General features: G+C 37.5%; 1 protein-coding gene across 6 annotated transcripts in view; it reads left to right on the forward strand.

Annotated features, from left to right (window-relative positions):
• Inpp4b (inositol polyphosphate-4-phosphatase type II B) overlaps positions 1-14,410 on the forward strand; it is a 751,408-nt gene that overhangs the window by 606,632 nt on the left and 130,366 nt on the right. The gene's annotated exons all lie outside the window — the stretch shown is intronic.

Genomic DNA, 14,410 nt, shown 5'->3' on the forward strand with positions numbered 1-14,410 from the left:
CTGAAGGAATGACCATTCTGAAACTGCCCCATCTGGGGATCCATCTTATAAGCAACCACCAAACCCAGACACTATTGCAGATTCCAACAAGAGCTTGCTGACAGGAGCCTGCTCTAGGTCTTTCCTAAGAGGCTCTGCCAGTGCCTGACTAATACAGAAGTGGATGCTCACAGTCAACCATTAGACAGAGATTAGGGTCCCCAGTGAAGGAGCTAGAGAAGTTACCCAAGGAACTGACGGGGTTTGTAGCCCCCTAGGAGGAACAACAGTATGAACTAACCAGTAACCCCAGAGCTCCCCGGGAATAAACCACCAATCAAAGAAAACACATGGAGGGACTCGTGGTTCTAGCTGCATATATAGCAGAGGATGGCCTAGTTGGTCATCAATGGGAGGAGAGGCCCTTCGTCCTGTGAAGGTTCTATGCCCCAGTATAGGAGAATGCCTGGGCCAAGAAGCAGGAGTGAGTGGGTTGGGGTGCAGGGGGAAGAGGGAGATGACAGTGGACTTTTGGAGGTGAAACTAGGAAAGGGGATAACATTTGAAATGTAAATAAAGAAAATATCTAATAAAAACAAACAAACAAACAAACAAAAATCCACAACTCCAATAAAGAAGAGATTCTCTGTGTTTATTGAAGTGTGTGTGTGTGTGGCAGATAGGTTTCTGGCCACAGGCCTAATATAGTGCACTATTTCTCATTGACCTCCTCTACCTTCTGGACTATCCTGTGATAGAAGGTTCATGGCTTGTGCATCCATCTGCAGAATGGACCAGTGAGACTCAAAGATGCAAGATTCACTGGGTTACCAATTTCACAAGTTTTCGGCTTTCCTTTGGTTTTGTTTAATATTATTATTTTGTTGCTGTCGTTGGTGTTTTTCTGTTCTGAAGATTTCTCTGAAACTCAAATGACAGCATATAATAGGCACAAGAGAGTCACAAGAGAGATTCATTGTCATTTCTACATCCTGTGTCCCCATACCAATCTGCCTTTTTTCTTCTGTCCCCTTGAGTTCTTATTAGGACTATTATATTTTGTGTAGATTGTCTTCTTGTAATATGTAGAAGTTAGAGAGTTGCTATTTCCACCAGCCTGTCTGAAACTGGAAATTTCTTACCAGCTTATTCATTTTGCCTTGTTTAGTTTTCAATCAATCAAAATTTAAAGAGAATAATAATATAATTAGAAGATGCAAAACTATCCCTAGGGTATCCAGAATCCACTTGAACATAGATTGTCAGATGTGAGGTGAGAGGTAGGGCAGAACTCTACTGTTCCATAATTCACCACTGATGCAATTTGCAAAGGCAAATGTTGAGTTCACCATTGCACCATATTTATATTTTTAATATGTGCATGGAAATATGTATTCTACACTAGTCACTTTCCACTGGGACAATACACATAAGGGTATAACTCAAGGATTAGATTTAAGGTAAATAAAACAAAATAATGTCCACTGCTTTTTAACACTGATTTCTTTGGGATATCCATATCTTAAATATCCAATTGTTTCTGTTTTGTTTATAAACCATGGTAAAATGCTTACTAATAAGGTTAGTGCCAATTATTAAACCATGGTATAGGGAATATATGGATCAAATACAGCTTGCTGAGACAATATATGATTGAAAATGCTATGGGGTTATTGAGAGCCAGCCTGAACACACTAGGCATCAAAAGATCTGTTACACCATTCCAATATGTTCCTGTTGCTTTTTAAAAAAATCAACCAATGTTGTGTTTTCAGTGAAAGACAATGTAAGGGAGTACATTTCATAATGAATAACTTTAAGTCTGTGTTTTGGAAGCCAGGCAGAGAGTCGCCTTATATAATGGAATTTTTCTAGCTTTGCCTTGCTTAGCTAACTGGTTAAAGCTGGGCATTTTCAGCATGACTTGGGAGAACTACCTCAGCCTTATATTTATTTAAAAATAAATAAAGGTATTTATCTTTACCTTCTCAGCCATCCTGGGTGATATTAACTGTCAACTTGATACAGCCCAGACTTGTCTGGTATTAGAATCTCCTTCCTCTAGTATTGATGAACAGTCAATAGTTCCTCAGCTGTGGTTGGGTGCTTGTGTACCTTACTCCACACTTACAGGAATATTTACTCTCTTGTTCTTGTAGGCATAGTAGTCAGTTCATGGGGCCACCAATCCTATTATCTCAGAAGAAGCTCTGGCTCTTACAGTCTTTACCTTTCCTACATGATGGACCCAGAGTCGTCTTAGGAGAGTGTGTGAAATATTTGTATCATGGATGGTTGAAGGCCTTTTACTTTTTAAAACAACACATGTCTTTTTTGTTTCATTGGGAGTCATGTCCAGTATACCAAGACTAACTTGTTTTAAAAGTCCAGTCTCAAGTCCAATAGTTCCAATTCATGTCATTCATTTTCGAGTGCAGCTATTGTTTCTGTTTTCAGAAAGAACGTATTCCATTAAAAAATTTCTTTTTAAGTCGTTTAATGAAATTACATAGGCACAGTGAAAATAAGACCAAGTGAAAAGTCAGTGTCAATTCCTTTTCTTTTTCTTTTGACCTGAACGCAGCTGCTGGAAATATGCCCTTTAGAAGGAGACAGTAATTTAATTTTTGTGTTGATTATAATTTTATTCTTTAAGGGTCTATTTTCTTCACGTGAATTGATTATCATTGGCTACTTCTATTTTAAAGTTCCATTATATTTTAGCAAATACAAAACACCTTATGTCAAACCTGCTTATGTGCACATCTGCTTATGTGCCGACCTGTATATACCCTCTGTGCGTGATATCAACTGCTTCTGAATAAAAGGGCTTTGTGTTTATTTACAACTTGAGATAGGTAGGTAATGGCATACTCTTAATTAAATACTCTTGCCAAGGCTTGGTATTTGTGCAAACTCGCTTGCACAAGGAGGAAGGACAAGGCTTGTAGAATGCAGACTGATTGTGGTATAAGTGATTGGAAGTGTTTTTACTAATTTGCCTGTGACCCTAAATGAATTTTAAATGTTATTTTCTCCATTGTAAAATTCCTATTTTATTTTTGCATTATAATTTTTGTAACATATACATTCAGTGACTAAAAGAACATAGGGTTGAGGGCCAAATGCCTCAGAGTTCTTTGCTGGAATGAACCAGTGTAATGTTCTTCTCTAAATGGTTTTAGATGTGTAAAAACCATGCCAATGTGTTAGCTGTTATTGTCACAAATTCAACCCATTGAATGTAATGTTATTGACTTTTGTAATTCTATTTAACATTTCTACCTTCATTCATTGGCAAGTAGAAATTTTCATCTCATAGACAGCTCATAGATATCAATCCCTGCTCAAATTTGTAATCTAACACATTTAATTGCCTTTGTGGCATTAATGAAATTACCTTACCTTCCTATACATTAGTTTTCTTATTTATAAGGTGGAAATTGCATTTATTACCTAGTGACATTGTTTAGAAACTTCAATAATACTTGCGATTGTTCCTGGTGTATGGTAAAACTTATAAGCATTAGCTATTGTTATAGTTTAGAAACTCGACTCAGTTTTGAATGCCATTCTTTTGTGCATATACCATGTACGCACATACTTACCTGTGTGTGCGTGCACATAGGTATGGAGATCAGAGATGGTGATCAAATGTTTTCTTCAATTGTTCTCAGACGCATTTTATGTGGCAGAAATATCTCACTGATCCTGGAGCTCGTTGTTTTGGCTTGAATATGTTATGAGGCTGCTGGTATCTGGACTGAAGATACACACACTCACACACACACACACACACACACACACTCACTCACACAGAGAGAGATAGACAGAGAGACAGAGAGACACAGAGAGAGACAGAGACAGACAAAGAGAGTGACAGAGAGAGAGAGCAGCTTTTAGGTATGTGCTGGGGATCTGAATTCAAGTCTTCATGCATGTACAGAAGGTACTACACCAACTGAGCCATCTCTCCAGGTCCAAGTTCTATATTCTTGAAAATACAACTTGTATTTATTGATTGCACATAGCAGGATTAATATGCATACCACAGGTTTAAATTGTATCTAATTATTTTTATAATCATTTGTACTCCTAAAATATATTTTATTCATAAACACTAGAAATTTATACTTTTAGTTACAAATTTTTGTATAACAGATGCATTCATGTCAGAGATGCAATTATATTGCCTTTTGAGAAAAAGTTAGTTTGCATAAATACTCAGTTTGCTACTAAATCTCAAGTGCTGGGCTTCAGACACTGTCCTCACGTTGACTCAAGGTTGGGAAGGAAGGACTGACTGGTAAAATCTGAGTGCGTGTGTGTGTGTGTGTGTGTGTGTGTGTGTGTTTGTGTGAATACTATAGTTAGCCCCACTTCACTAATACCCTCAAGGTTGCCATATCAAGTCACTTCCCTTCCCTTGACTCTTATCTTTCTTCTCCTGAATATTCCTTGTCTTAGACATTTTCACACAAGCAAAGAAATGAACAAAAATCCCCAAACTGCATCATCATCCACTCAGATTTTCCACTTAGAAGTCAACAATCCTTGACACCCTTAACCCCATGGCTGCAACTTAAATGATTGACTGCCAGTTACGCTTCCTAACTTCTTTGGAGGTTTTTCATTTCAGTAATGAGTTATGGGTTAAGATAATCCTGACCCACAAGGCCCCCTCTTCTAGGAGTTCTTCTGCCAAGGAGCTTAATCAGTCTTTTTCCTTCTTGTCTGGCACTGAGCCTACCATTTGGTTCATTTTTTTCTGTAATGACATTTCTTCTAAAAGGCAAATATAATGTCATGATTTAATAATTTTAAATAGTTTGGCTACTTCTTACATGGAGGTCAGAACTGAGGTCTGTATTATGCATTAGTGTTACCTTGTCCTTAAGGGCAATGTCCCTAAATCCAACAGGAATAGCTAAATCCACCAGGCCATTTTATTCTGTTTCTCCATGCATACACATATACCTGTGATAAAGTTGAGTATATAAACAGAGAATAGAAGGAGATTAATAACAACTACTAACAAACTAGAACCCGAACAATATACTACAATAAGATATACAGTAGCAGCAATTTCTGATTGTTGTGATTATTATTTAGCAAAATCAAGTTTACTTGATCACAAGCTCAAATATATCCTGAGAGTTGAGATGTTAAGTGGGATAACTAGTAAGGGGTCCAGTAGCACACTCAGCAGGGATACTCTGTAAAGAGGGATGGATCAGGCCATTAGAAGGAGAGCAAGATGGTCCAAGATTCCATCCTACTATTAAGAAGGTTGTGTAATTTTAACTTATACAAACTGTTTATTTTTGTAATTCTCCATTTAGTCTATGATAAACCTAGATAGTTGAAACAATGTAAAACAAAATTTCAGAGAAATATGTTAGGCAGATGTCTGATGTCTAAGTTAAAAGTCTTGATATAAACAACTTAAAAGGAGATGAGATTTATTGTAGCTCATGGTTTCACAGATTTCAATCCATATTATTTAGCTCCCTTGCTTGTGAGCCTAGGGTAAGAAGAAGGTTATTCACCTTAAGATGGACAGGGAGCAGATTGAAAGGAAGGATATGAAGACTTGCTATAATCTCCAAAGGCATGTGTCTATGCCTTGACATACTTTCCCTTCCTGCAATTTTTAGAACATTCCATAGTAGTATTACAAGCTGGGACCCAGCATTCAACACACAAGCATGTTGAAGTACATTTGACAAGGAAGCTTTATCACATGTCATGTGACTATGCTTGCATTTCAGCTTCATGTCTAACAGTTAACCCTTCATTCCTTTTCTCATGCATCCCTCCATAGTGAACCACAGATCTGTGTTGGGAAATGGTTCTAATGCTTTGTCTTAATTTATCTCCCAAATGCCACTTCCAGATTCTGAGTGGCCCTGTTCCCAGCTGGCTTTGATTGATAATAAAGAATTGTCATATAGCAAGTGGCTGGGCAGGGAGACAGAGGTGGAAAGGAACAGAGGAGAAGAGAGAGAGGTGAATCGCCAAGACTTGGAGACAAAGAAATCAGATTTAAGAGCTAGAGGAGAGACATCACCCAGCAATGGAGGTGTAAATGGAAACCAGCCCTATGAGGGGGTGTGGCCCAGAAGGCAACAGGGCAGCAAAGATAAAATGTAGATTTAGAAGGTGTTAAGCCAGGAATACCTGAGGGGAGTGTGTGCTAGCCACCGGGAAGCTTGGAAATGTCCAGCCATTGAGCTGGGAGGGCATATCAAAATTAAGCTGGTGTGTGTGTGTGTGTGTGTGTGTGTGTGTGTGTGTGTGTTTCATTCGTGATTCCAGAGCTCTTGGTCAGGTACAGAGGAGGCTCACAACCGGCTGGGAGCATAGAGTGCTTTAGCTACTTACCACTAATGACCTGAGCTTAAGACTGGTCCCTATTTAGAAGCCTGGTCTGATTTGATTGTGTAATTAAGGTATCTGCTTTATGCCTGCAGTATAAACATCCTTATAGACAGAGCTTGATCTGAAGGTGTCTTAGTCGGGGTTTCTATTCCTGGTCAAAACATCATGACCAAGAAGCAAGTTGGAGAGGAAAGGGTTTATTCAGCTTACATTTCCCCATTGCTGTTCATCACTGAAAGAAGTCAGGACAGAAAATCAAGCAGATCAGGGAGCAGGAGCTGATGCAGAAGCCATGGAGGGATGTTCTTTACTAGCTTGCTTCCCCTGGCTTGCTCAGCCTGCTCTCTTATAGAGCCCCAGACTACCAGCCCAGAGATGGCACCACCCACAAGGAGACCTCTCCCCTTGATGACTAATTGAGAAAATGCCTTATAGCTGGATCTTGTGGTGGCACTTCCCCAACTGAAGCTCCTTTCTCTGTGATAACTTCAGCCTGTGTCAAGTTGACACAAAATTAGCCAGTACAGAAGGCATGGACCATGTTTTCTGGTATACTCCGAATCCCTAGGAACTAGCTTAGCAGGTATTTAGTGCATTAATAAAGATAATGGAGTAAAAGGATTTCCTAAAAAGCAAATCACTCTTTCTGCAGTGACTGGTGTGACTTAATGAAGTGACAAAGGTGTGGGCATTTGAGGGAATCAGTAATCAGAATCAGGAATGTGTACTTATAGAAAACACCTTATAGATACGTGCAGACAACTTCTAGGCTTGAGAGCAGCCACATGCATGTCTTAGAGAGGTGCTGTTACTCCATATCCTGAAAGAAGAAAGATGACAGTTTTTATAAAAGATAGCCAACTTAATTACTGACAATTAATAGTCCCCTTGCCCACTTTTCTATTTAATACTTGCAAATTAGAGACATGCTCCAATACATCCCAGTAGCTTGGGAGACCAACTGCATTCTGTTGTTTTGGCAAGAAGCATTGCATGACAGTTCAAAGTTTTGAGAAGTGAAATTGTTAAAGGCTTATACATTCATAAATGATAATATGTAAACAACTCTAAAAGATTTGATACTAAATTTGTCAAACTCTGTAACAGTGTGTGAAAATAACAAACCAAGAAGAGTTTGAATTGTGAAATTTCAGAAAGCCATTCATCCTTCCGTTCCTTCATTTGCAATGTAGATATATGGCTGATGCCTCTTGATTTACCACATTGCTGCTGTAGTTGAATTACTGGAAATCATAAATAAAATAAATCTTATATTTTTGAGAAGTGACATATTAAGTAAAGGAGTCGCAGTTTACTCAGAAAGATAATTTAGATGGTTTTATTTTACAACTTAGTGTCTTAATTTAATATTAAAACATGAAATTTTTAGATTTCTATATATATATATATATATAGAATATATATATATATATATATATATATATAGAATATATATATATATATATATATATATATATATATATGTGTGTGTGTGTGTGTGTGTGTGTGTATAAAATCAAGACACAAAGAAGAAAGAGAAGGAGGGATCTAAAGGAAAAGTTAATCCACCAAAATATAGGAGTTTAAGTCAGAATACTGTATCAATAAACAAATTATCAGAAAACATTTTTTTTTGCTCATTTTGAAACACTGTGAGAAGAGTCTATAGTGGGCTTGTTTTTCCTAAGGTAAAACAATACTTGAAACTGTGACACATTGTGTCATGTCAATATGTAAGAAGCAAATGAATCCTGTAAGGAACTTTTGTACTCAGGTTAAACACAGAGATTTCCAGAATATTTTAGCAACTCTTCACTAATCTATATGCTTACCCATCATCATTGCAAAGGCAGAGAAAGAAAATCATTTACCATATCTCAAAACAGGATATTCCAGATTTAAAAGAATTATCTGGGAAAGGGGTGGAGCTCAACACCTGATGCTCTTACAGAGGAGATTTACTTGGTTCCCAGTACCACATGGAGTGGTTCACAACCTCCTATAAGTCCAGTTTCAGGTGATCCAAAGACCTTTTCTGGCTTCCATGTGCACACATTATGAAATGTGATAATCAGGCTTACACACACACACACACACACACACACACACACACACACACAGTATTCATTAATCTATGCAGAATCTCATTTTTGTAAGATTGTAATAAAATATACATGTGAGATTTTATTTATAGCACGGAGAAAAATAGATTTACTCAAAGTGAGATAACTCATTGCTGCAAAATTCTATTAAAATATAACTTGCCCTGAGAATTTCCAGTATTTTTTTTAAATCATGTCCTTACAGGAAATAAAGATGGTTTCAATTTTGGGGTCAACACAGATGAAAAGAAAGAGTATCATTATAATGGTGTCTAGGAGGGCTTGGGTATTGTCTGGATTCAGTGTGCTTGTTGAGTTGGGAGGTAAGAATCAAGATACAACAAGGAAGAAAACATTGGTGAATACATTTGAAAAGTTAGTAAGTCTGTTGTGTGGGATGGAGCCCCCTTTACCTTAGAAATAGTTGGTCTTTATTTCTTTATTAGTTGTAGATTAATTGATGATTTTGTGTGTGTGTGTGTGTGTGTGTGTGTGTGTGTGTGTGTTATGAAAACCTTCTACTTGCTCTGTTTCCCACAAGCATAAAACCTTGAAGAATGGAAATATTACTGACTATGGTCTACCTAGAGAAACAAATCTGTGTAGTATGAAGAGAACATGAGGAGTGTTCAGTGAAAAAGTTCTGACACTATGGGCACGCTCAGGGTATTATAGTACTCTGGAATTGAGAGTCCAGCATTGCAAAATTTACTAGGGAATTGACACACCCCCTTCGTCCAAAGAAAACTTTACTTTAAAAAAAAAAAAATCCCATGTATCTAGCCCTTGTATAGCATTTAGTGAACAGAAATCATATGTGGCCTCTCACCACACAGCTTCTAGCTGTGACCACTTGCTTTTCTCAATTCCTTGGCCAAGTAGCAGTCATTAAATATTTGTTGATTTAATTTAGCATCAGATAATTCCAAAATTCTTTTTTAGACTAATCTGTATTATAAACTAGAATCATAATCGTCACTAATGTATAGTCTTAATTAGAAGATAAGAGACTTAATTTTATTTTAGTTTTTATAGCCTATACCTGCTATGATATTATTAAATTGTAGATCATTTCCAAATTACTTATAACTTTATACTTTTTTAAAAAATCTGAAATGATTCAGCAAAATCTTGACATGTGCAAGAGATAGGCAAACATAATTAGGAGTTCAATTTGTGTGATTATAGAGAAGTAATCTAGAATCCATGTTATACCATATTTGCTAGCTATGTAACCCAGGCAAAGCTCCACCTAGCCTTCATCTTTGTTGTTGTTGTTGTTGTTGTTTTGTTTTGTTTTTTCTTTTTGAGACAGGGTTTCTCTGTATCGCCCTGGCTGTCCTGGAACTCACTCTGTAGACTAGGCTGGCTTCAAACTCAGAAATCCACCTGCCTCTGCCTCCCAAGTGCTGGGATTAAAGGTGTGTGCCACCACCACCTGGCTAGCCTTCATCTTTTATGTCTAGATAATATAATATTATTTATTCTATAGAAAATTTCTTCTAATAGTTCTTATTCAATAGAGAGTTGTCAAAATAAAATAATGTAGCCTATGAAAGCATTAGTGTCATATGAGACCCACAAAGTAATGGTTCAATAATTATTTATTTTAGTGATAGAGAAACATTTGGATTTTAGTTAAATTTGTAGTATAAATTATTTGCTTTATTAGACTTTCTCTTTACATTAGATTAACATGGAAAATGAAAAGGCTCATGTACCTTTTTTCCCTGTATTTTATCCCTGGATAACAATTACCAAGATATTTGTTTTTATAAAAAATATATCAATATATAATTTTCATAGCATGAAGATGGCCTACTATAGATGTACAATCCATCAAATTTTAGTAAACAGAATGTTGACTAAATTCCAGTCCAATTTTGGGACATTTCCAGTACCCACCTAAGCTGTCTCAGGCCTTTTTGCAGTCACAGGAACATATGCAGAATACTTTGGAATGGATTTTAACTTTGTACCTCACTCCATTCCGTGATTAGTAAAGATTGTTTCCAGAAGAGAGGTGAAGTCATTTATTTTGAGGTGAGTCAGAGGTTCTTGTTTGGGTGTTATTCCTTCTCATCTGGGCAAAAGTGTTAAGTGTGAAAATACCATAAACCAAACTGCATCAATGTAGAACTGAACAGACCCTTAGATGTCCAAGGAAGTCAAGGCAGAGACACACAGAGAGGAGACAGGGCAAAAACACACATGGAACCTAAATTTCCCATGAGTCCAAGGAGAAATTTTCTTTCTTTCTTTTTACCAGTAAGACTAGTTTGAAAAACAAACACCAATTTAAGCATAGTTCTTGTAAGTCATTTAATTACATAAGTGAACCCCACAGGAGGCAAAGGAAGAGAGTTTTGTTTTTCCTCAGCTCTTTTCTCTAAGCTCCACATCCAGCAGGAAATAAGAAGCAGGTGAGGGGGGAGGAGAGACATGTGATTGCACCGTCAGCAATCTCAGAAAGCATGTTGTTAAGCCCCGTGAAGCCAGAAGGGTATGTTCAAGTGCACTGAAGTGTGAAGTTTTATGTATTATTCACATGGCTTTCTTCTTACTTAGAACTAAGAGCATGTCTATGCCTCTCCATATACTCAGGACACACACACACACACACACACACACACACACACACACTTCTATAAACTTGAAAAATGTAAGTCAAAATCCCCCTGAGGTTTCCTTTGGAGATTTAACTCTAACACAGAAAGAGACTTACAACTTAAAACAGTTTTTCTCAAATTCATTGCCTCCTGTCTTTGGCCCATTCTCCCTATGTTTTTCTTCTTTTCTTTATTGTCTGTCCTTCTTCTATGATCCACATTCTCCCATACTTCCGTTCACTACAATAGTGGTGTGGAAGAGCAATGTTAGGGAGAACAGAGAAAGAACTAAAACATTACAGCTAAGTCCCAAGATGAGGACTTGGTTCGAAAAAATTACCCCTCTTCCTCCTGCCCTCTCTGTATTCTATATCTTTCAATCCCTGAATGGAAGTAAAAATATGTCCATGTCTTAAAGCACAATTTTCCCAGTTGTTAAAGGTAATGCTAGAATTTGCATGGGTTTTGTAATAACCCACATGGTGGAAGATGATAACCACTTGTACCAGGATATTTGTAGTGAGCATGGGAACAAATGGTTGGATTCTGGCTTTATTTAAAAGGAAAGGGCAGCTTTTCTGTTGAAGTCCAGGGCTTAAGAGAGGTTAGTTAGTAGCCATGTCATTATGTAAAATGCAGAAAGGTGCAGCTGAGCTGGTTGTTTGAGAATGGAGAGCATCCTGGAGACTCCTTTTGACATATTTAGTTAGATCTGCCCAGAAAAGTTTTGTTTCAGCTAGGGTTAGAGATGTGCACTGAGGAGCGCTGCACAGGGCTGACATGTTTAAACCACAAGATTAAGTGCTGAGGAATGTTAAATGGATGCTACAAACCAACGTTCTAAGGATTGAGGCTTGCTGGCACTATAAGAACAAGAGGCAAGATAGATCAGCAATAATAGACTAAGGTACATGAAATATGTAAGAGGACATGTGTCCGTGTTCTCATTGTATTTATCTTTATGTAAAATCTATTCTACGAATCACTTTTATTTATTTATTTATTTATTTATTTATTTATTTATTTATTATATTTAAGTACACTGTAGCTCTCTTCAGACACTCCAGAAGAGGGTGTCAGATCTTGTTACGGATGGTTGTGAGCCACCATGTGGTTGCTGGGATTTGAACTCCAGACCTTCTGAAGAGCAGTCAGGTACTCTTACCCACTGAGCCATCTCACCAGCCCACGAATCACTTTTTATTTAATACAAACATGTGAAACCCATTTCAATTTCTATCATCCATAATTTGTTTTTATATTCTAATAATCTTTTCCAAGGAATTTCTTCTGATTTTAGCTTATTTTCTTCTTAATTTAGCTTATTAACTCAGATATTTGTATTTAGCCTAAATCTCAGACTCATAAAATAGTTATTTTTCTACATAATTTAACTGTATTCACAAATGTCTATTTAAGAAGCTTAACTGTTAAATACATCACATATTTACAGAGTAAGGTATTCAACAGATACGTGCAATACCACACCATCTTGGACAGAAACATTGATCTTCCCTGTGGAAAATGAACCTTTTAGCCTCACTAAGATGCCCACCACTAAAGGAGAACATAATAGGAACCAATGGATGCTCCACAACAGCCTCACAAAAGACCTGACTGAACCACAGAATCAGGATTCTGGGTTATGTCCAAGGCTGTGATTGAGCAGGCTCAGGGCAAGAGGATGATGTAATCAAGAGAAAAGATAAAAGGGTAATAGGGAACATTAGAAGAAATGGTAATGATGGGAAGGGAACAAGAGGAATGTAGGTAGAATGTAAAGAATTTCTGTAAATGTAGACTGATATAAATGGTAAGAAATTCAGAGTAACTTAAATGTTTTTGTTTTGTTTTTTTTTTTTTTTAAATCAGACTCATTGTGAAGCATGATCCAGCATTTATAGGGGAACCTCAAAAATCAAACCAAGAAGAGCAGGTGTCTATACTACAATGATGCAGTTGTTCATTTGTATCAATACCTTCAGAGGATTTGCTACAAGCGCAGAGCCCACTTTATGCCTGCAAACACTTATCTAAGGCAAAAGGGGGAAAAGCATATAGAAAACTTTCTTGGAAACATAAATGGTAGACATCCTGTGGAGAATTCTAAAAGGATTTTCAGGGCAGAAAATGAGAAAAAGATAAAGGGAAAGTGGACAATATCTACAAATAACATCAGAATAAACTGTCAGAAAAGCCAAGAATGAGGAGAAGCAGCCACCACAAAGATGCATCAGAAATAGTGTAATGAGAAAGAAGACATGGGAGCAGAGAGATGGTAGAACACCGGGCCTTGTGCATTTTAGCTTTCTAAGGACAAAGCCATTGGGGAGCCTGCCAGTCTATAAATCCAGAAGGCAGATGGTGTCAGGAAATGAGGCCCATGAAGCACAATGAATGGAGCACACAACATTTTCTGTATGTGGTGTGCAGGGAGTCCTCACCTCTCTAACCACATCTGTAGGATATCTAGAACTACCCCTCCCCAACATTGTGGGGCCACATCAATACCTTTAGACAACTGTTTGCTTTGCAAAAGTCATGTGGAGTTGTTTCATTTCTTGAAGACTGGAAAGTTGAATTGTGCAGCATTCCTAGTCTGAAAGGCAGCTCAAGACAAGAGAATGAATGGACCCTAGACTGACCAGACTACAATGTAGATCTCAGTTCTCCAAGGCTGTGACCATCGTTGTTCTTTTGTTCTCTTATATCATTAGTTCAAACGTACAAGGACATTGATTATAATCACTTTCCAAAAAGGTACATACATTGTGAGGAGTATATTTGTAAAATATTATTGTCTTCTAGAAGATTTAAACAGTTTTCACTGAGGAAATCAAGTGCACACTTTAATCCCAGCACTTGGGAGGCAGAGGCAGGCAGATTTCTGAGTTCGAGGCCAGCCTGGTTTTCAGAGTGAGTTCCAGGACAGCCAGGGCTACACAGAGAAACCCTGTCTCGAAAAACCAAGGGGGAAAAAAAAAAAAGAAAAAGAGAGAGGAAAAACTGCTTTCCATATAGTAATGCTTTTCAGTGACATCTTCAATTTTCAAAAAATGAAAATGGAATGATGAGAATTTAAATATTATATCTAGTAACTATAAGAAAAATATTTTATAAATACTCAAAACAGGCTTTGATGCATTTTTAAAAAAGTTGTTTGACTATTGGCCATAAAGGGGTATGTATAGAAAAGTTTTCATGAAGCCTGTGAGCTCAGGTACTATGCCTCCCTCTCCACCCTCCCTCCCTGTGCCTCCCTGTGCCTCCCTCTCCCTCCCTCTCCCTCTCCCTCCCTCTCCCCCTTCCCTCTCTGTGCCTCCCTCTCCCCCCTCTCCC

This window comes from Mus pahari, chromosome 20 (genome assembly GCF_900095145.1).
Source record: "Mus pahari chromosome 20, PAHARI_EIJ_v1.1, whole genome shotgun sequence".
Taxonomy (NCBI): Eukaryota; Metazoa; Chordata; class Mammalia; order Rodentia; family Muridae; genus Mus; species Mus pahari.